This window comes from Rhinoderma darwinii, chromosome 5 (genome assembly GCF_050947455.1).
Source record: "Rhinoderma darwinii isolate aRhiDar2 chromosome 5, aRhiDar2.hap1, whole genome shotgun sequence".
In the NCBI taxonomy this organism is placed as follows: Eukaryota; Metazoa; Chordata; class Amphibia; order Anura; family Rhinodermatidae; genus Rhinoderma; species Rhinoderma darwinii.
The window spans coordinates 216,520,253-216,541,803 of NC_134691.1; the positions used below are offsets into that span (position 1 = coordinate 216,520,253).

Sequence of the window (21,551 nt, forward strand, 5' to 3'; positions counted from 1 at the left end):
GGGGCACCCAGTACTTCTGGAAGCGAGGCCACACGCATCGTACCAGGGCAACACTTTCCAGGAGAAGTTCCCCAAACTGGCAAGAAGGGAAAAAGTCAAAAGAGGTGCAAAGTCTGCTATAAGAGGGCGATAATGGATGACACAATATATCAATGTGACACGTGTCCCGAATAACCAGAGCTCTGTATGAAAGTGTTTTAAAATTTATCATACATCCCTTGGTTTATAATTTACCCCAATTTTACTTACCCTGATGCACTCCACACAGCTTATCCCCCCTCGTCTTTCCCCTCTGGGCCCTGCTGTGTGTCCAGGCAGCTGATAACAGCCACATGTAGGGTATTGCCATACCCGGGAGAACCCACATTACAGTTTATGGGGTGTAGGTCTCCGGTCAAAATGCTCACTACACCTCTAGATGAATGCCTTAAGGGTGTCGTTTTTAAAACGGGGTCACTTCTTGCGGGTTTCAACTGTACTGGTACCTCAGGGGCTTCTACATACATGACTTCGCACTAGAAAATCCCCAGTAGGCCAAATGGTGGTCCTTTCCTTCTGAGCCCTCCCATGGGCCCAAACGGCAGTTTATCACAACAAATGGGGTATTGCGGCACTCAGAACAAATTGCGCAACAGAATGGGGTATTTTGTTTCTTGTGAAAATAAGAAATTTTCAGCCAAAACTACATATTATTTGAAAAAAATAATTTTGTTTTCATTCCCAGCCCAATTCAAATAAGTTCTGTGAAAAAACTATGGGGTCAAAATGGTCACAACACCCATAAATGAATTCCTTGAGGGGTGTAGTTTCCAAAATGGGGTCATTTGTGGTGGGTTTCTATTGCTTTGATACCTCTGGGGCTCTGCAAATGCGACATGTCACCCGAAAACCAATCCAGCAAAATCTGTACTCCAAAGAACACACAGCGCTCCTTTCCTTCTGAGCCCTCCCATGGGCCCAAACGGCAGTTTATCACCACAAATGGGGTATTGCCGCACTCAGGACAAATTGGGCAACAAAATGGAGTATTTTATTTCTTGTGAAAATAAGAATTTTTGAGCTAAAATGACATATTATTGGAAAAAATATATATTTTTTAAATTCCCAGCCCAATTCAAATAAGTTCTGTGAAGAAACTATGGAGTCTAAATGGTCACATTACCCATAAATGAATTCCTTGAGGGGTGTAGTTTCCAAAATGGGGTCACTTTTGGTGGGTTTCCATTGCTTTGATACCTCTGAGGCTCTGCAAATGCGACATGGCACCCGAAAACCAATCCAGCAAAATCTGGACTCCAACAAACATATAGCGCTCCTTTCGTTCTGAGCCCTCCCATGGGCCCAAACGGCAGTTTATCACCACAAATGGGGTATTGCCACACTAAGGACAAATTGGGCAACAAAATGGGGTATTTTGTTCCCTGTGAAAATAAGAAATTTTGATCACAAATGACATTTTATTGGAAAAAATTACATTTTTTTCATTTCAGAGCCCAATTCAAATACGTGCTGTGAAAAAACTGTGCGGTCAAAATGGTAACAACAACCCTAAATGAATTCCTTGAGGGGTGTAGTTTCCAAAATGGGGTCACTATTGGGGGATTCCTACTGTTTTGACACCTCAACACCTCTTCAAACCTGGCATGCTGCCTAAAATATATTCTAATAAAAAAGAGGACTCCAAATGCACTAGGTGCTTCTTTGCTTCTAGGGCTTGTGTTTTAGTCCACGAGCGCAGTAGGGCCACATGTGGGACATTTCTAAAAACGGCAGAATCAGGACAATACATATTTAGTAGTGTTTCTCTGGTAAAACCTTCTGTGTTACAGAAAAAAAAATGAATAACATTGAAATTCAGCAAGAAAAATGAAATTTGCACATTTCACCTCCACTTTGCTTTAATTCCTGTGAAATGCCTGAAGGGTTAAAAAACTTTCTAACTGCTGTTTTTAATACTTTGAGGGGTCTAGTTTTTAAAATGGGGTGTTTTATCAGGGTTTCTAATACATAGGCCCCACAAAGCCACTTCAGAACTCAAGAGGTACCTTAAAAAAAAGGCTTTTGAATTTTTCTTAAAAATATGAGAAATTGCTGTTTATGTTCTAAGCCTTGTAACGTCCAAGAAAAATAAAAGAATGTTCAAAAAACGATGCCAATCTAAAGTAGACATATGGGAAATGCGAACTAGTAACTATTTTGGGTGGTATAACCGTCTGTTTTACAAGCAGATGCATTTAAATTCTGAAAAATGCAATTTTTTCAAAATTTTCTCTAAATTTTGCAATTTTTCACCAATAAACACTGAATATATCGACCAAATTTTACCACGAACATGAAGCCCAATGTGTCACGAGAAAACAATCTCAGAATCGCTTGGGTAGGTTTAAGCATTCCGACGTTATTACCACATAAAGTGAAATATGTCAGATTTGAAAAATGGGCTCTGAGCCTTAAGGCCAAAACTAGGCTGCGTCCTTAAGGGGTTAAACTGTATTGTTGCATATATGTCAAAAATAAAGGTTTTGTACTTTTTCATAAAATAATTTTGTTAATTGACCTTTTCTGTGGGCTACATTAAATTGTTTCTCAGTAGATTATATTTTATGTACAAGCTTGATTGTAAACGGTCTGGGTCAGATTCTGATGGTGTGTGAAAGGTTAAGACATGGAAACATTGGGTGTGATTATTTTGTACATTTCTTGTGTAATATGGAAAGCTTGTATCACACTGACACTGTTATGAGTGTATTGTGATGTATATTGTACTTGTATTTTGTTGTATTTGACCAATAAACTTTTTGTAAACAAACATAAAAATCTGTTCTTATCAGTTTAATATCTGATACGTCCCCTATCTGGGGACCATATATTAAATGGATTTTTAGAACAGGGAGATGGTATTGAGCTTGCTCTGTCCACTCCACGCATTGACCTAGTATTGCAGTACCTCCAGGAGCGGTGCACCCCTTCCTAATCCAGTGACTAAAAGAAGATTTGAAAAGCATGTTTTGTTTTTGCAATTGTTTCTTGCTGATTGTATGTCATTTAATCCCATTATTTTGCCTGTTGTACAATGCCTTTATACAATGCATGTTTTGTATGTGTGATATGACCTAATTATTAAATAACTTAATTAATAGATTGCCACCTCGTGTGTGTTTGTGTCTTTGTTTCCAGCATTTCAATTTTGAACAGCTCTTTCACCTTCCTTTTCCTCCCTCCTCCTAGGTAAGTTAAAGAGCTGCACCTGAGCCAGTCCACAGCCACTGATTGATGTGCAGCACCACAGTCAAGTAGTGGAGTGGAATAGTGGAGTGGTATAGTGGAAGCAGCAAGCAGCCATTGGAACCGCCAGAATGGACCTGCGTGCACTGGATGGATGGGATGGAATGAGCTCTCGTCCCTGCATTTCCAAGGACTAAGAATTGAAGTTGCAACAAACCCTAGCCTACAAAGAGACCACCAATTTGTATTTGTTACTGTTACCTGGAAGACTAACAAACTGTGCATGGATGAAGGATGGAGGAGGAAGGAGGTGTGAGCAAAGTTTGGGGATGCCTATTTACCATTTTGCAGTCCCCTGTCTCCCTCTTGTAGCCTCCAGGAGGCAGCTAGTTGTACAGACAAGACAAGCACATGTTTCTCAGTCAACATCAAAAGGACCACTGAGCAGCAACCTATAGTTGAAGGTTGTGACGGAACTTTGCGCGTGTTATAGTGGGGGCCCTCAGCAGTGAGACAAAGCTTTACGGCATCATAAAGGGACCTCAAGCAGACAAGCCTGGGCCCAGGCAGTGTTGGTCAGCAGTCACTGTATTGCAGGTGATACAAGCCGTGAAGGGAGAAGGGGTGGCTGTGGGCATGCACTTGCTGCCTAGGGTTTGTCTGCATGGCAGGAGGGCATTCGGGAAGTTTTATGTAGATTTGTATGCTTTCTGCAGAGCATTGTGGTGCAAGCAAAAGAAGCAAAGCATGTCTAGCTTCCCCACCCAGCTGGCTGCCTATGTGAGTGTCTGAGCCGGCAGGGCCCCGATTGAGGTGTCTAGAGTAGGCTAAATCTCTGCAAGGGGTGAAAAGCTGCATTGCCCACGTTTTGCCAACGCGCGGCACTTTCAGGTTATCGCTTCTCAGCCTTTTGGCTAGGACCAAGTGTACTTTTACAGGAGGTTTTTAGTCAGAAGTTGCTTCGGGTCCCCTCGCCTCGGCCAGGGGGGGGATCGTCCAGGTTTATATCCTGGACTCCCCCCCCCCCCTGCTGCTATTTAGGGTGTAGGCCTAGCCCCGAAGCAACGAGCTGCGATCCCCCTAGCTCTTTGGTGCGTCTCATAGGGACCCCATAGGGAGCAGCACGAGCTGTGCGGTTCGACCTGGCTAGGCTATGGCGGGAGAACCAGATGCGGTGCCGGTTTATGCCCGGCTGAAAAACTCTGCAAGATTCGTCTTGGCAGAGGGTGGAGGAGGTCCACGTGGGATTACGTTTTTGGCACACGATATCCTTGAGAAGCTACTGGCAGTCCACAAGCATGATATTCTGGTGATCCAGGACTTTCTGAAACGTGGAGTATTAGATGTTACGTTTATGGGAGAAGGAATCCTCGGTGATGCCATGGAAAAAGCTGAGAGGGAGAAAGCAGCTCAACTCACGTTTTCGGGAGTCAAAGTAATCGAACATGCTTTTAAAGTTACCAAACTCGTAGTGATTAAAATGTACTCCCCATACGTGAAGGATCAAGAAGTGGCGGCATTCTTAGCTGCTTACTTCAGAAACATTTAACTGTTGGGGAGAGTAATGAACGAGTGCGGAGTGTGGACTGTCAAGTGGAACTTTGTTGTGACGTTGGTAAATGACCCCTCTACCCAAAATACGAGATTACCACGGGCTCGTTTTAAAATAGGGAATGTGAATGGCGACCTCTACTTTTCAGGGATGCCAAACTTCTGCAGGGCCTGCGGTACCTATGGACACACCAGTTTTAACTGCGATGTCACCTGTAGGAACTGTGGAAGTAAAAAATCACACCTTGAGAGAATGCACAGAAGAAAAGAGATGTCATTTTTGTCAAAAATCTTGTCAACTGTATTTTTCCTGCCCTCATAGGTACCGAGGAGAAGAAGAACAACCCGAAGCACCCCCAGGTGCTCCACTAGCGGACAAGGCCGTCCCCAAGGAGAGGAACAAACCAGTACTAAAAAAGAGGAGTGAGGTACCTGGACTTCCAAGGTGCGAAGTATGGGAGTCAAAGCAGGTACCTCGAAGCCAACAACCCCAGAGGAAAAAAGGGACCCCAATGCAAAGGAAAATCGACATGCCAAGCGGAAGGCTGATATGGAGCAGGCCGGGAAAAAAATCGGAGGCACCCCAGAAAGCTGGTAGCCTGGAGGATGCTGGGCCTGCTCCAAAACCTGGGTCTCTAACGTCCGAGTCGGATGATGAGGTACCGGTGGGTCCCCGTAAAAAGGCAAGGTCGAGTCGATAGGAGGGAGTCGGGAGGAGCAGATGGATACATCAGTGAAGAAAGATGAGGCTCCTCCTAGGACCCCCTCCTCGCCGTGACAGGTGAGGAGGGCAGGCACTGTTCCCTCCGGAAATACTGACACCCCGCCTTGTGCACAACCTCCCCCTCTAGGAAGGCCGTCACAGCCCCAGGGGGGAGTGGTGGGGCCCTTGGGGGACCCACCAGATATGCACCTTAATGGACAACCATATGAGACCCAGGTAAGGCTGAACGAGTTTGGGCTCCCTGTGTACGAGGCCAGGGTTGTTGGCAATATCCTCAGTGAAGGTAGTTCCTCTCCCACGTCATCCCTTCTGATGATAGGATCGGATGGCGGCTGGTATATGAGTTCAAGCGAGATATCTGGTGTTGCTGGTGGAGAGACAGTCTGATTTTAATTTACCAATATTATTTATAATTTTAAAATCAAGACTATTTTTTTCTCCCTACAGTTCCGATGTCTGCGATAAAGGGAATCTCCCTCAACGTGAGGGGCGCAAAGACAAAAGTGAGAAGGGTTGCTCTTTTCAATTATTTATCTTGCCAGGCAGCCCAGGTTTTTTCCTGCAGGAGTGCGGTATCCCCCACACAATGTCTTACAAAAAATACAAAGAGGATTGGAAGTGTGGTCCATCCATCTGGTCTGGACCTAACGAGTCCAGATCAGCAGGAGTCGCCATTCTTTTTAAGAGAAACTATTTAGTTGATTTCATTAGAGAAATTTTACCAGGACGTATTTTAATGGTTAAAGCTTTTATTGATGGCACAAAATGGCAGTTTTTAAATTTTTACGGATCACCAGAAAAAATGAAAGAGCGAGGATGTTAGAGATTTTACGACTTTTTAATTCCAAGATGCTGCCTAAGTCCTGGCAGAAGGGTGAGGTTTCCCTAATATATAAGAAAGGTGACATCGCGGCTTTGGAAAACTGGAGACCAATAACCCTTCTTAACTGCGACTACAAAATTATGGCAAAAATATGTGCAAACCGTCTGAAAGCCATAATACCCCACATCATAAACCCTAACCAGGTGTGTGAGGTGCCAGGCCGCAGCATCTGGGATAATCTAAATCTTATTAAGGACGTAATTGAGAACACGAGGTCTAGAAGATGTAAACTGGCAATTTTATCAATAGACTTTGAAAAAGCGTTTGACCGAGTTTCTTATTTTTATCTTTTTAAGGTTTTAGAGCGGATGGGTATTCCTGAAGGATTTTTATTATCACTTAAAGCCTTTTATAAAAACTGCATTAGCAAAATTTTAGTGAATGGTTTTAAGGAGGTAACTTTAAACTCGGGGGTGAAGCAGGGGTGTCCCTTGTCCCCACTGCTTTTTATTTGCGCATTAGAGCCTTTACTATATGCGATTCGTCGTGACAAACTAATTAGTGGAGCTCCCCTTCCGGGGGAAGGCTGCATGGAGACCAAAGCAGTGGGGTACATGGATGATGTGGTGTTTTTTTGTAGGGATACCCTGTCACTTCAAGGAGCCCTCAGACAAATAGAGTTTTATTGCTGTCCTTCCGGTTTTAAGGTGAATTTCAGAAAAAGTAACATTTTAGACATAAGAAGCATAGTTTTTAGAGATATACCAGTACCTGTGTCAGATTCTGTTACTATTTTAGGTATCTCCTTCAGTGAGTGCGACAAAGGTTTGATAAGTTGGGACATGGTGGCGCAGAAGGTAAATCAAAAAATATGTATGTGGAACTTGAGGAAACTAACCATGGAGGGAAAGATTTTAATCATTAAATGGTCATTTTACCCCTTCATTTATATGTAAGCATGGTGTTTCTTCCCCCAACTGTTTTAATACATAAAATAATAAAAACGTGTTTAACCTTCTTTTGGAGGTCCGAAATTGAGAAGAGAAACTGTCATGAAATCCAAACCAAAGGGTGGCAAAGATTTTCCTGATTTTAATAGGTTACTTTTAATAAAGTTCTTTAGTTATTGTTTTTTTTCTCTTTTTACAGAACATCACTCGTCTTATTTCTTACGTTTTAACACTGTTTTTTATGAGAAGGCTGGGGTGGTTTGATATTAATTTAACTTCACCCTGTGCTTTTAATTTACCAGCCAACTATGACATTTTAGAGAAAATAGTGACCTTGTTCAATTTAAGAGGAAAAAGTGTGACAGAACTTAAAAACATAAAAAAATTAATACAGGACCTGAGAGGAAAGGAACTTGTCTGCAATATTGAAAATTTTAGTGAAGAACGTTGTGCTTTAACTTGGAAGTTTAAAATGTGTTTTATCTTTTTAACACACAGATGGACCTCGCCTGGAGCTGCGTTCATCAATGTCTTCCATGCGGGGTATTCCAACACAGACGAGCATTTGCGAGGTCTGCCATCTGCCCAAGGGAAGGCGGAAGAGACGGTTCGACATATTTTTTGGACTTGCAACTTTGCACAGGAATTTTGGAAAAAAATACTCCCTTTGTTGGTGAAGATGGCAGATCTAAAAGACTTAAGTTATGATAACATTTTGTATAGACTTTTTGGATGCTCTACCCCAGATCAAAAACATATAGCATGAATGACGATGAACTGCACAAAAGAAGCTCTATGGAAGGCCAGGAACATCCTGATTTTTAAGCATGATGTTTTAGCAAATAGATAAATAAAGGAATGCCACCCTTTCAAGAAAATGGTTTGTGAGACTGGAACTCCAATATTTAATGATTTGCCACCATGTCCATTTTTTATGAATTTTTATGTAAATTGAATTTTTTCTTGTTGTTTTTATTCAATGTAAAAAGTGGAATTTATTGTAAACTGTACTTTTTTATAAGAAATATTTGACATCCCTGCGAAGGGATAGCCAACTGAAAAAAATAAAATAAATCTGTTCTTATCAGTTTAATATCTGATACGTCCCCTATCTGTGGACCATATATTAAATGGATTTTTAGAACAGGGAGATTGAAATAGAGCTTGCTCTGTCCACTCCACACATTGACCTGGTATTGCAGTACCTCGAGGACCGGTGCACCCTTTACTTATCCAGTGACTAAAAGCAGATTTGAAAAGCACTTTTTGTTTTTGCAATTGTTTCTTGCTGATTGTATCTGTCATTTAATCCCATTATTTTGCCTGTTGTACAATGCATGTTTTGTAATGTGTGAAAATGACCTAATTATTAAATCACTTCATAAATTGATTGCCACCTCCTGTGTGTGTATGTCTGTGTTTCCAGCATTTCAATTTTAAACTGCTCTTTCATCTTCCTTTTCCTCCCTCCGCCTAGGTAAGGTAACGGGCTGCACCTGAGCCAGTCAGGCAGCTCACAGCCACGGATCAATGCACCTGATTGATGCACACCACAGTCAAGTAGTGGAGTGGAATAGTGGAGTGAAGTAGTGGATATAGTAGTGGATATAGCATCAGTAGCCATTGAACCCGCCAGAATGGACCTCTGTGCACTGTATGGATGTGATGGAACGATCTCTCCTCCCTACATTTCCAAGGAGTAAGAATTGAAGTTGCAACAAACTCTCGCCTACAAAGAGACCACCAATTTGGATTTGTTACTATGTTACCTGGTAGACTAATAAACTGTGCATGCATGGAGGGTGGAGGAGGAAGGAGAAGAAGGTGTCAGCAAAGTTTGGGGATGCCTATTTTGAAGGCCCCTGTCTCCCTCTTGTGGCCTCCAGGAGGCAGCTAGCTGTGCAGACAAGACCATGTTGCTCAGTCAACATCAAAAGGAAAACTGAGCAGCAATCTATAGTTGAAGGTTGTGACGGAACTTTATAGTGGGGGGGGGGCCCTCAGCAGTGAGACAAAGCTTTACGGCATCATAAAGGGACCTCAGACAGACAAGCATGGGCCCAGGCAGTGTTGGTCAGCAGTCACTGTATGGCAGGTGATCAAAGCCGTGAAGGGAGAAGGGGTGGCCGTGGACATGCACTTGCTGCCTAGCATTTGTCTGCACGGCAGGAGGGCGTTTTTATGTAAATTCGTATGCTTTCTTCAGAGCATTGTGGTGCAAGCAAAAGAAGCAAAGAATGTCTAGCTTCCTCTCCGTCCTTTTTCCCTACCCGCCTGGCTGCCTGTGTGAGTGTGTGAGCCGGCAGGGCCCCCATGGTGGTGCCTAGAAGTAGGTTAAATCTCTGCAAGGGGTGATCAGCTGCATTGCCCAGGCTTTGCCAACGTGCGCTTCTCGGCCTTTTGGCAAGATCAAGTGGATTTATCCAGGAGACTTGCCAAGAGATGCCTTCGGTACACGTTCTCGGCCTGGGGGGATCGTCTGGGTTCATAGCCCAGACTTCACCCCCCTGTCGCTATTGGGAGAGAGGCCTAGTCCGGAAGCAATGGGAAGGGATCTCCCAGGAAGCCTGCTTTAGGGGGTGAGCCGAGGGACATGGAAGGCGATAGGTGGCGATATGGCAACGGTGAGCCCGTCTGCTCCAAATACAGTGTGGCTGTACATTCCGGAGGAGAAGAAAACCGTGTGGACCGTGATGGACATGCAAGGGAGAATCATGAGGATACCCTGAAGATGTCCCGGTACATGATCTTTTATACGCAAGCTTTTCTTTCCAAAGGATTCATGATATTTCGTTCACAACCTAGAATGCCTGTTCTGCGTGCTTCACAAGAGGTCAAGAGCTTGTTGATCACCCTAATCTGGAAGGAGTGAAGTTCGTGGTTGGACAGCATAGGAAGCAGAGGACACCTGCGACTGTACAGATGTACAAGGACGAGATCATGGACTTCCTGAGCAAGTATGCGGTTTATGTCTTTCCTGGGGAAAAACGGCGTAATGTTCTTTGCCGTTTTGGGGTCGAATTTAAGGTGGATGAAAATGGTTATGGGGGTGTGATGCATCCTCCCCAGACCTTCTCCATTGGGTCCAACAGAGGATATCTATTTTACCCTGGACAGCCTTCTTTTGCAGGGACTGTTTCTGTCTTGGTCACACTAAAGATGACTGCACAACTCGCCCTGTGTGCAGGAACTGCTTTAAATCTGGACATAGAACAGCAGATTGTGAGAAAGCTAGGAAGTGCCATTTCTGCAATTCCTCAGAGCACCTGGCTAGGCAATGTCCTGGTGTTAACCCCCCCCCCTCCCCAAGCTAGAAGATCGTACACTGGGGTGGTGTGTGGACAAGCGCCTGTAGCTTTTACCACTTCAATGGAGATTCCTACAGATATTGTGTCTCAGTCAGTTGAGCAGGAATCTGGCTCTGTCGCGGTTCCGGACCCCCTGATGGCAGAGGGGGAGGAGCCTCCTGTGTGTGGCGGAGAGAGGATTGGAGGTCATTACGGTGGTGGCCGAAACTCCAGAAATAGACATAGACAAGGCTTCCCTTAAAAGGAAGTCAAAAGGAATTCACTCTGTTTCTTCCCGAGATGGTAAGGATGCAGAACCTCTTTGTGCAGAAGGTGGAGAGGAGGGAGAGACTTCTGTGGACTCTGATGCCTCTTCTCTGGATCAGGGTTACCTGGAGAAGACTAGTGTCAAAAAACGTGCCCGTACCCTGAAGTTTGCAAAGAGTGGAAAGGAGGTCAGGTTAAAAAGGAAACAGTGGACGGAGATGCAGGGGGTGCAAACTCCTGAGGACAAACCGTGTACTTCCAGTGGGAGAACGAAAAAAAAAATGATAAAAAATCATGACTAATATATTGTTGTTTTTCCTTAATAATGTTTAAATGTTACTTTCTATAGGTTCTCTTAATGTTAGGAGCATTAAATCTGCTGCAAGGAGAGCGGATATTTTTTCTTCAGTTGCTGTTTACCCTTACGACATCTTGTGTTTACAGGAATGAACCTATAGTGGCGGAGTGGACTTATGGGCCAAGCGTCTGGTCCACTAGTAAGAAAAAGAATGGTGGGGTGGGAGTTTTATTTAGAGGTTTTGATTTTATTATTAAAGACATAATTCATATTATCCCTGGTAGTGTCCTTTTAGCTAATTTCTAAAAAAAATGTGTTTTGTTTAAACTTATTAACGTTTATGCCCCTCCTGACAGAAAGGAGAGGGAAGAGTTAATTGAACAGTTGTATTTTTTTCTTGGGGGGTAGGGGGTCATACCATGTTAGTGGGAGATTTCAACTGTATTTTGAGGGATGGTGATAGAACTGGTGGGGGAGTTAGAGTTGATAGGAGTGGGAAACAGTTAAAAGAAGTTATTAGTTTATTTGGGTTGCAGGATGCTTTTCTGCAGTGTAATAATGATACTGAGGGTTTTTACTTATTTTTCTGATAGAGGAAATGTTAGTTCTCGAAATTGATTTTTGTCTCTTTTCCAGATATTTTGAAGTTAATGGTTACCTTTTGAGAAGGTTGCCATTTACGGATATTGCCATGCTTGAATGTGTCGTGAGTATAGAAAATGAATGTCCGTATGGGAAAGATGTGTGGAAGTTAAACGTTTCCTTATTGGAAGATGAAAGTGTGTGTGAAAGCTAGTGTGAGTGGTTTAGGAGATGGATGAATAAAAAGAGTGAATTTGAGAGTGTGGTAGAATGGTGGGAATGGGTGAAGGGAGAAACAAAACGTTTCTTCATCAAAAAAGGCTGTGAAAAAGTGAGGTGAGAGTGTGAAGAGTATGAGAGGTGGCAGATGAGGTTGGAGTATTTGGAAACTTTGCAAAAGGGTGGATGGGATATGAAAAAATAATTTCAGGATACCAGAGAGAAGGTCAGATCTTGTTTACAAGAAAAAGGTAAAAAAAAATCATAGCTCAGGCTAAGATGATTGTGAAAGAAAAGTGCACAACATTTTTCTTTAAAAAAGTGTATGGAAAGAGAGCTGGAATGGAGTGCGTGTTAAATGAAGATGGTCTGAGGAGGCAGCTAGCTGTGCAGACAAGACAAGCACATGTTGCTCAGTCAACATCAAAAGGAACACTGAGCAGCAACCTATAGTTGAAGGTTGTGACGGAACTTTGTGCATGTCATAGTGGGGGCCCTCAGCAGTGAGACAAAGCTTTATGGCATCATAAAGGGACCTCAAACAGACAAGCCTTGGCCCAGGCAGTGTTGGTCAGCAGTCACTGTATTGCAGGTGATCCAAGCCGTGAAGGGAGAAGGAGTGACTGTGGGCATGCACTTGCTGCCTAGCGTTTGTCTGCACGGCAGGGGGGCATTCAGGCGTTTTTATGTAAATTTGTACGTTTTCTGCAGAGCATTATGGTGCAAGCAAAAGAAGCAAAGCATGTCTAGCTTCCTCTCCGGCCTTTTTCCCCACCCGCCTGGCTGCCTGTGTGAGTCGGCAGGGCCCCCATGGAGGTGCCTAGAAGTAGGCTAAATCTCTGCAAGGGGTGAACAGCTGCATTGCCCAGGCTTCACCAACGTGCGCCACGTTTGGGTTATCGCTTCTCGGCCTTCTGGCTAAGTTCAAGTGGTTTAGCCATGGGGACCTTGGGAGTACGTCGTACTTTCGGCCTTGTGGCATCGGCAGCGTGCTGTCTTAAGTCACCTGCTGCTGTAGGGTTAAGACTACAAACAAGACCCAAAAGGAGATCGATCATCATGGGTGTGAACATCCGTTATATTTCAACTGGTGAAGCGCGGATTTCGTTTTGTAGTGGAGGAGAGCAAGGTGGATCATTTCCAGCTATCATACTTCGTGAGAAAGATTATCTACAAGATCCTGTTGGTTAAGAAGGAGACCATCGTCAGCCTGATGGATTCCAGGAAAGGAGCCTACATTTTGACCTTGGATTCCATTTCTGCCTGTCAGAACTTATTTGAAGTGCTTAAAACCTGCAAACAGAACCCGGAGCTCGATGGACTGACCGTAACTATTCTTTATTCTGGCGGAGATGTGCGTTTGGTGGTATGTGTGCATAATCCTTTTGTGCCTGTGGATGGCATCAGATTATTTCTGAGGAAATACTGCAGTAGTATTAAGTATTCACACAAAGTCATGAACTCTGAAGATTTGTGGACTGGCAAACACAAGTTCTTTGTTAAATTGGCTGGAGATCCAAGTGATGTTGGGGGACTGTGTCATCCTCCATCAAATTTCTCTATTGGTCGAGACAAGGGATACCTCTTTTATCCGGAGATGCCTTTATATTGCAGGAAATGCAAGAAATTTGGCCACACTGCAGATGGATTTGAAAGCCCATCTGTCTTTTGTGGTTGCTTTAACAAGGAAGGTCATATATCTAAGGACTGCAACACAATAGTCTGCAATATTTGTGGAGAAGAGGGTCATGCCTTTAAGGACTGTAGTTTGCGCACATCCAGATCTTAGGCTGATCGTGTGGCTTTAAGGAGTGGTGCTGCTAGGGTTAGGGGCTCCCTGCTGCGGACTCAGGGGGGAATAAACCTGAGCAGCTAAAGCTACCTGTGGAGAAGTCGACAGTAAAGGTCAATATCGGGGTGGAGCTTGTGTGGCAGTCTGCTGTGGCGGCTGAGGTGGGGAGGGAACTCCCTGCTGAGGCTGTAGCTGGCGTAAAGCCCAGATCAAGTTAGGAAGCCAGGGAAGTCGCCTCAAGGGAAACAAAGCGCAAGAAAGGCAATGTGGAGCAGCAACCCTTCGGAGTTAAAAGACCTATCAACTGAGTGCCGTGGTTTCTTCTTCATAATAAGGACAGTTTTACTGTTAGACAGTTTTGATAAATGAGGCCCAGTGTGTACAGCAGTGGCATTGCTAGACCCATGAAAACACATGGAAAATCGGTTAACCTACAAGTGGGACAGACAGACTATATGGAAATGGAGGGGCCGTGAAGTTGCTTATGTAGGGGCAGGATACTCTGTAGCGCCCAAAACATGTGTCTCACTTTATTCTCACCCCAAACAATTTGACTCATCATACATATATATCATACATATATATAGCATACCTATAAATATTGTTACAGGTGCGGTCGCGGACCGCTCACCTCCGTCGCGGACTGCCACCGCTCACCTCCTAGGAGATGCCAGCTCATGCGGCCGTCCTGCCCTGGACCGTCTGTTAGGGTGCGCGCGCCGTCCCCGTCATAAAGGGCCAGCGCGCCCCGCTTATATAAAAATTCCCTCTGCTATCATCGGCCACGTCTGCTGTCATCGGCCACCTCAAGTTCTACGCATGCCTAAGCCTCTGCTACTGCCTGGACCCATACAGGTACTCTCGTGCTAAAGTACTTTTGCATAGACTGTATAGACTGTTGTTTGGCCAGCTGCTGCTCAGCTATGGCAGAGCGGCATAGTGGGTCCACTTACCCCTAGATCGTGACAGTACGCTCAGACCATGGAACCCGCTGGCCAACCTAAAACGGTGTTTTAGGTGATGCAAACTGATATGTGTGACCTGCGTGTATGCCAGGATCAACTCCTCGTGGAAGTAAATTCTATCATCCCCCATCTGGATCAGCCTCCTGCTCCTCTTCTGGATACTGCTGCCGTTCCACTGCCCGTTACTCCTCCTGTCTGTTCCGGATCCACAGTTTCGCTACCTCTACCACCTCGCTATGATGGTGATCCTAGAGCCTGTAGAGGTTCCATTAACCAATGTACCATCCATTTTAGACTGCATGCTCATTTCTTCCCCTCTGATGAGGCCAAGGTAGCATTCATCATTTCCCTTCTTGCTTGCAAGGCCCTGGCATGGGCGAACCCCATCTTGGAACGGGAGGGCCCGGAATTCTTGGACCTAGCATTATTCTTAGAGACTTTTTGTACTTTGTTCGAGGAGCCGGGTCGAACATCCTCTGCAGCGGCTACTCTGCTAACTCTCAAGCAAGGAGGTTCCACAGCAGGAGAGTATGCTATCTCCATCCGTACACTGGCAGTGGAGTTGGCATGGAACAATGATGCTTTGGTGGCGACCTTTTGGCAGGGACCGTCCACGCACATCAAAGACAAGCTAGCATCCCGCAATCTTCCTTCTACCCTTGATGCTCTTATCCTATTGGCTACCCGGGTCGACATAAGGATCCGGGATTGTGCTCAGGAGGTTCGGCAGTGGACTTTTCCAAAGGCTGGCACCTTCATCCCAGAGACCTCTATAGCCCTCCCCTGTTGTTCTACCTGAAGAACCTATCCACGTAGACAGAATAAAGTTGTCCGAGCAGGAGAAACAGCGCAGATGCTTTTCAAGTCTGTGTCTGTATTGTGGGCTCAAAGGCCATTGAGTGAGCCAATGTCCACAAAAGCCGGGAAACTCCAGCACCTAGAGTTGGTTGGCGAGACAACCCTAGGTGGGACGACGCCAAAGCCTCTCCCAAGTTATCTATTCCTGTGATCATCATCTCTGGAGAGACATCACACTCCTATGCCTATCTGGATTCCGGAGAAGCTGCAAATTTTATCCAGCAGGAGCTAGGGGATCGTCTACATCTACCCATGGTTCCCCTGGAGACCTCTGGCTGTTGCCTCTGTGGACTACCATTGCCCGATCCTATTGTTTCCCTCACTAAACCACTGAGACTACAAATCGTAGTTCTTCACTCGGAACATATCACCGTCCTCGTCCTGCCTAAAGCTATCAACTCTATTCGGCTGGGCCTGCCTTGGCTTCGTCTACACGCTCCGGTTCTCAACTGGAGTTCCGGAGAAGTCCTCCAATGAGGGTCCAAATGTCTTCACCGCTGCCTGCTACAGGTTCGTACTGTCTTGCCTCCTGTGCCTCAGTCACTCTCCAACCTACCCTCACATTATGCTAGTTTTGTGGACGTCTTCAGCAAGAAGGAGGCAGAGACTCTTCCTCCTCATAGCATCTACGATTGCTTATTGAGTTACTTCCTGATGCTTTACCACGACTTCATGGGCGAGTTTATCCTCTCTCCCTGCCAGAGACCCTACCCATTACCACCTAGATTGAGAACCTTAAGGGAGGGTTCATCCGGAAGTCTTCCTACCCAGTGGGAGCCGGATTGTTCTTGAAGAAGGACGGATCTCTTCATCCATGTATCGACTACCGATTGGGATTGAACTTCGTACCTAACCGTGATTTTGATATCTTCGGTACCCTGTTGGATATCAATAAATTTGTCAGAAATCTGACGGTCAAAAGACACTTTCTGACGACTGATGACAGTGAATCGATAACACCTATGGAAACAAACACGATATCGACGACAAACAATGTGTACAGACCACTCATGTTCCAAGAACAAATGGCCCTCCTATGCCTAGAGGATCTGGCTGGACAAGATGAAAATTGCACGATCAATCAAACTGCAAAGTTCTCAACTGAAAATCCAGGGTATTATCCCTTACAATCCAGGACTGAATCCATGGACAAGTTCCAGCAAGTCATTGAAAGATAACTGCATAAAATCAAGGACCGGAGTATAAAGAACAAAACCAAACATAACCTTACGATGGCAGAAAATGAGGCAGTGAGATCCCTACGTGACAATAGTGACATTGTCATACGTATGGCAGATAACGGGGGTAGCGTTACCATTATGGATAAGGATATGTATGTGGGTCAAATCATGGAATTATTATCTGATGTTGACACATACACAAAATTAGATCAAAATCCAACGACCATTTAACATAAAACTATTAAAAATCTTTTGGATAAGGGCCTTAGTAACGGTACACTCACACAGAAACAACACGACTACTTAGCAGTAGAACATCCAGTGGTCCCCATTTTACATGCTCTGCCTAAAACACATAAAGGGATCACTCCTCCACCTATGAGGCCGATAGTCTCAGGAATTGGCTCACTTACGGAGAGACCATCCGAGTCTTTGGACTCACTGCTCCAACCACTGGTCTCTAGAGTACCAGGTCATCTCAGGGACACTAAGGATGTCCTTAGTATCTTCCATAACAAGGTCTGGGGTCACAACCATGTCTGGCTCAGTTGTGACGTGGTTTCTCTATACACTAGCATCCCACATCTGGTGGCTGAAGAAGCCTTGATTCATCATCTCTCCAAATATAGTGCCTACAATTATACACTCCAAACTTTTGCTGTGGAAGTGCTAAACTTCCTAATGAAACACAACTATTTTTATTTTGAAGGAAAATATTACCTACAAAAAAGAGGGGTGTCCATGGGGGCCAAATTCTCACCATCCATGGCAAATTTGGTCATGGCATGGTGGGAGGAGAGTTTCCTGTTTGCCACCAGTAACCCCTATATGGAACATATACACTGGTATGGCAGATACATCGACGACCTCATGTTCATCTGGGAGGGTGATGTGTCTGCCATACCGAATTTTTTTACTTATTTTAACAGCAACCAGTTCAACCTCCAATTCACTCATGTTCATGATCCCAACATGATTAACTTTCTGGACCTTAGATTAACATCTACAGTGGGGGAGCATATATGTTCAGAGATCTTTCACAAGCTGATCGTGGGGCAACACCATTTTACATGCCACAAGATGCCACCCGAAACACACTATCTCTTCAATACCTGTGGGAGAACTCACACGGGCCAAAAGAAATTGCAGTCTAGTGACAGGGTTTGACAAAGAGGAGCTAAATATTTGCCAGAAATTAAGTGATCGGGGTTAAAAACAATGGACACTTAATAGAGCTAGAACAATAGTGAAGTCCAAAAATAGGGATTCCTTATTGCTTACAGATGCTTACATATTTCATATTCCAACATACCTACTCTCGTTTTACAATTTAGCAACCAATTTAATACTATCAAGAATATGGTTCATAGATATATCCCCTTTACTATATGAGGATGCCAAGTTAGAAACTGTTTTGAAAAATGGCTGCCGGGTGGTATCAAGGAGGGCACCGACTCTAGGTAACATCCTTTCCCCCTCATTGTTAACACCGAACAATACAAGATCCTCTTGGTTATCACATAAGGGTTTCTTTAAATGTGGCACCCACCCGTGCAAGGCATGCACTTTTTCTAAAATTATGAGACTATTTCAAGATTCGACGGGGGAGATGAATTTCCCGATCAAATCCTATATAAATTGCAACAGTGATCATGTCATTTATATTATAGAATGTGCCTAGTGCAATTTGAAATATGTCGGCTGTACCACCAGAAAATTAAAAACCCGTATCTTGGAACATTTGGGGAACATAAGAAATCCGGCCATTACCAATATCTCCAATGTGGCCAGACATTTTGTGACCTGTCATAACAGGTGCATTAATTCCTTTAGTACCTATGCGATAGAGAAAATCAGGGGGTCCATTAGAGGGGGCAATCTAAAACATTGTTTGTTAACATCGTTAGTTAACAAGAGAGGCATTTTGGATCTACAACCTAAAGACACGATTCCCTCTAGGTTTAAACCTAAACAAATAACTAATGTTCCACTATTAACTATGTATTTGTCCAATATAATGAAAAATAAGACACAAGGTTCCACTATCACCGCGGTACATGTTCCCTCAAAACATCATCAAGGATAGGGGAAGTTATTATATATCTGGATGATAGCCAGGATTTCACGATAATTAAACAAATTAATATCATTACACCATCATATATATTCCTGGGCTTAGAATGAGCTATCACATTTTAGTTGAACTATGTTAGTTAGAGATGTGTAAACAATAAATTTATGTTTGGCCCACTAGAAGATACTATCACACATTTACATATAGACAGGAAGGGACATTATACTCACATATGATTGTTGTGGTCTCCATTTGGATGTCCGATCCTGGGGCCTCTTCTTCTCTCTCTGTCTTCTGGCGAGATCCTGACAGGGAGATCGGTGGACGTGTCATTCACAACCACCTAAGATGAAATATTCCATTTAATGTCAATACAAACATGCAAAAACACGGATATAAATAATGCAACCCATCAGTGAAGATTTAATGAAATTAATATATATTTTGATCTCTTGTTTTTAAATGAGCTATATAGCAAGTCTATTTTCTCTCCAAACCTGTAGTTTACACCGGAAAAGCTGTTAATATATATACAGTTTTATACACCCCACATTACTAGCATGGCTTGCTGGATATATCAGTAACATTTATACTGAGGGTAGTCACACAACTAAGTATTGTATTATCTTTTGTCTTTTCCGATTGTTCCCGTGTATCAGTTTTATGTTGTCTGTCTTTGTAACAGAAAATCTTTTTAAGTTATATATGTCCTTGTTTCGTCCCTGTTCCGACAGAAGGTGAAATCCATCTTAGAGTGGCCACGCCCACAGGGTCTTCGGTACATACAACGATTTTTTGGATTCACAAACGTCTATCAGCAATTTATCCCGAACTTCTGGTCTCTGACTGCTCCAATCTCGGCCCTCACCATGAAAGGGGTGAATGCCAAGGTTTGGCCTACGGAGGCAAAATCAGCGTTTACTAACCTCAAGAGAGCTTTCATCTCAGCCTCAATTCTTCATCATCCTGATGCTTCTCGGCAATTTTTTCTGGAGGTGGACGCGCCTAGGCGCAGTTGGTGGCAAACATGTAAGGGTGCAACAGCCATGGCACGCTGGAACACGCTTCTATATTTACATGAAGTATTTTTCTGTGGTCCTAATGGCGGTGGCTGATGCACATTACAAATTTGTTTATGAAAACTTACAAAGAAACTCTACAAAGGAAAAAAGGGGTTCCCTACAAAACTACTAGACAACCTATAAGCGCAAAAGCACAGGGAACATAGCACCCAAGAAAATATGTATATATACACTACCGTTCAAAAGTTTAGGGTCACTTAGAAATTTCCTTACTTTTGCAAGAAAAGCACAGTTTTTTTCAATGAAGATAACATTAAATTAATCAGAAATACACTCTATACATTGTTAATGTGCTAAATCACTATTCTAGCTGCAAACGTCTGGTTTTTAATGCAATATCTACATAGGTGTATAGAGGCCCATTTTCAGCAACCATCACTCCAGTGTTCTAATGGTACATTGTGTTTGCTAACTGTGTTAGAAGGCTAAAGGATGATTAGAAAACACTTGAAAACCATTGTGCAATTATGTTAGCACCGCTGTAAACAGTTTTGCTGTTTAGAGGAGCTATAAAACTGACCTTCCTTTGAGCTAGTTGAGAATCTGGAGCATTACATTTGTGGGTTCGATTAAACTCTCAAAATGGCTAGAAAAAGAGAGCTTTCATGTGAAACTCGACAGTCTATTCTTGTTCTTAGAAATGAAGGCTATTCCATGTGAGAAATTGGCAAGAAACTGAAGATTTCCTACAACGGTGTGTACTACTCCCTTCAGAGGACAGCACAAACAGGCTTTAACCAGAATAGAAAGAGAAGTGGGAGGTCCCGCTGCACAACTGAGCAACAAGACAAGTACATTAGAGTCTCTAGTTTGAGAAATAGACACCTCACAGGTCCTCAACTGGCAGCTTCATTAAATAGTACCCGCAAAACGCCAGTGTCAATGTCTACAGTGAAGAAGCGACTCCGGGATGCTGGCCTTCAGGGCAGAGTGGCAAAGAAAATGCCATATGTGAGACTGGCTAATAAAAGGAAAAGATTAATATGGGCAAAAGCACACAAACATTGGACAGAGGAAGATTGGAAAAAAGTGTTATGGACAGACGAATCGAAGTTTGAGGTGTTTGGATCACACAGAAGAACATTTGTGAGACGCAGAACAACTGAAAAGATGCTGGAAGAGTGCCTGACGCCATCTGTCAAGCATGGTGGTGGTAATGTGATGGTCTGGGGTTGCTTTGGTGCTGGTAAAGTGGGAGATTTGTACAAGGTAAAAGGGATTTTGAATAAGGAAGGCTATCACTCCATTTTGCAACGCCATGCCATACCCTGTGGACAGCGCTTGATTGGAGCCAATTTCATCCTACAACAGGACAATGACCCAAAGCACACCTCCAAATTATGCAAGAACTATTTAGGGAAGAAGCAGGCAGCTGGTATTCTATCTGTAATGGAGTGGCCAGCACAGTCACCAGATCTCAACCCCATAGAGCTGTTGTTGGAGCAGCTTGACCGTATGGTACGCAAGAAGTGCCCATCAAGCCAATCCAACTTGTGGGAGGGCCTTCTGGAAGCATGGGGTGAAATTTCTCCCGATTACCTCAGCAAATTAACAGCTAGAATGCCAAAGGTCTGCAATGCTGTAATTGTTGCAAATGGAGCATTCTTTGACGAAAGCAAAGTTTGAAGGAGAAAATTATTATTTCAAATAAAAATCATTATTTCTAACCTTGT

General features: G+C 43.8%; 1 non-coding gene and 1 pseudogene across 1 annotated transcript; both read left to right on the top strand.

Annotated features, from left to right (window-relative positions):
• Positions 1-2,789: 2,789 nt before the first annotated feature.
• Positions 2,790-2,969, top strand: LOC142654330 (U2 spliceosomal RNA; annotated as a pseudogene).
• Positions 2,970-8,306: 5,337 nt separating this feature from the next.
• On the top strand, positions 8,307-8,500 carry LOC142654438 (U2 spliceosomal RNA). The gene has a single exon (XR_012849047.1). It is a non-coding gene; the product is annotated as a U2 spliceosomal RNA (small nuclear RNA).
• Positions 8,501-21,551: the final 13,051 nt, after the last annotated feature.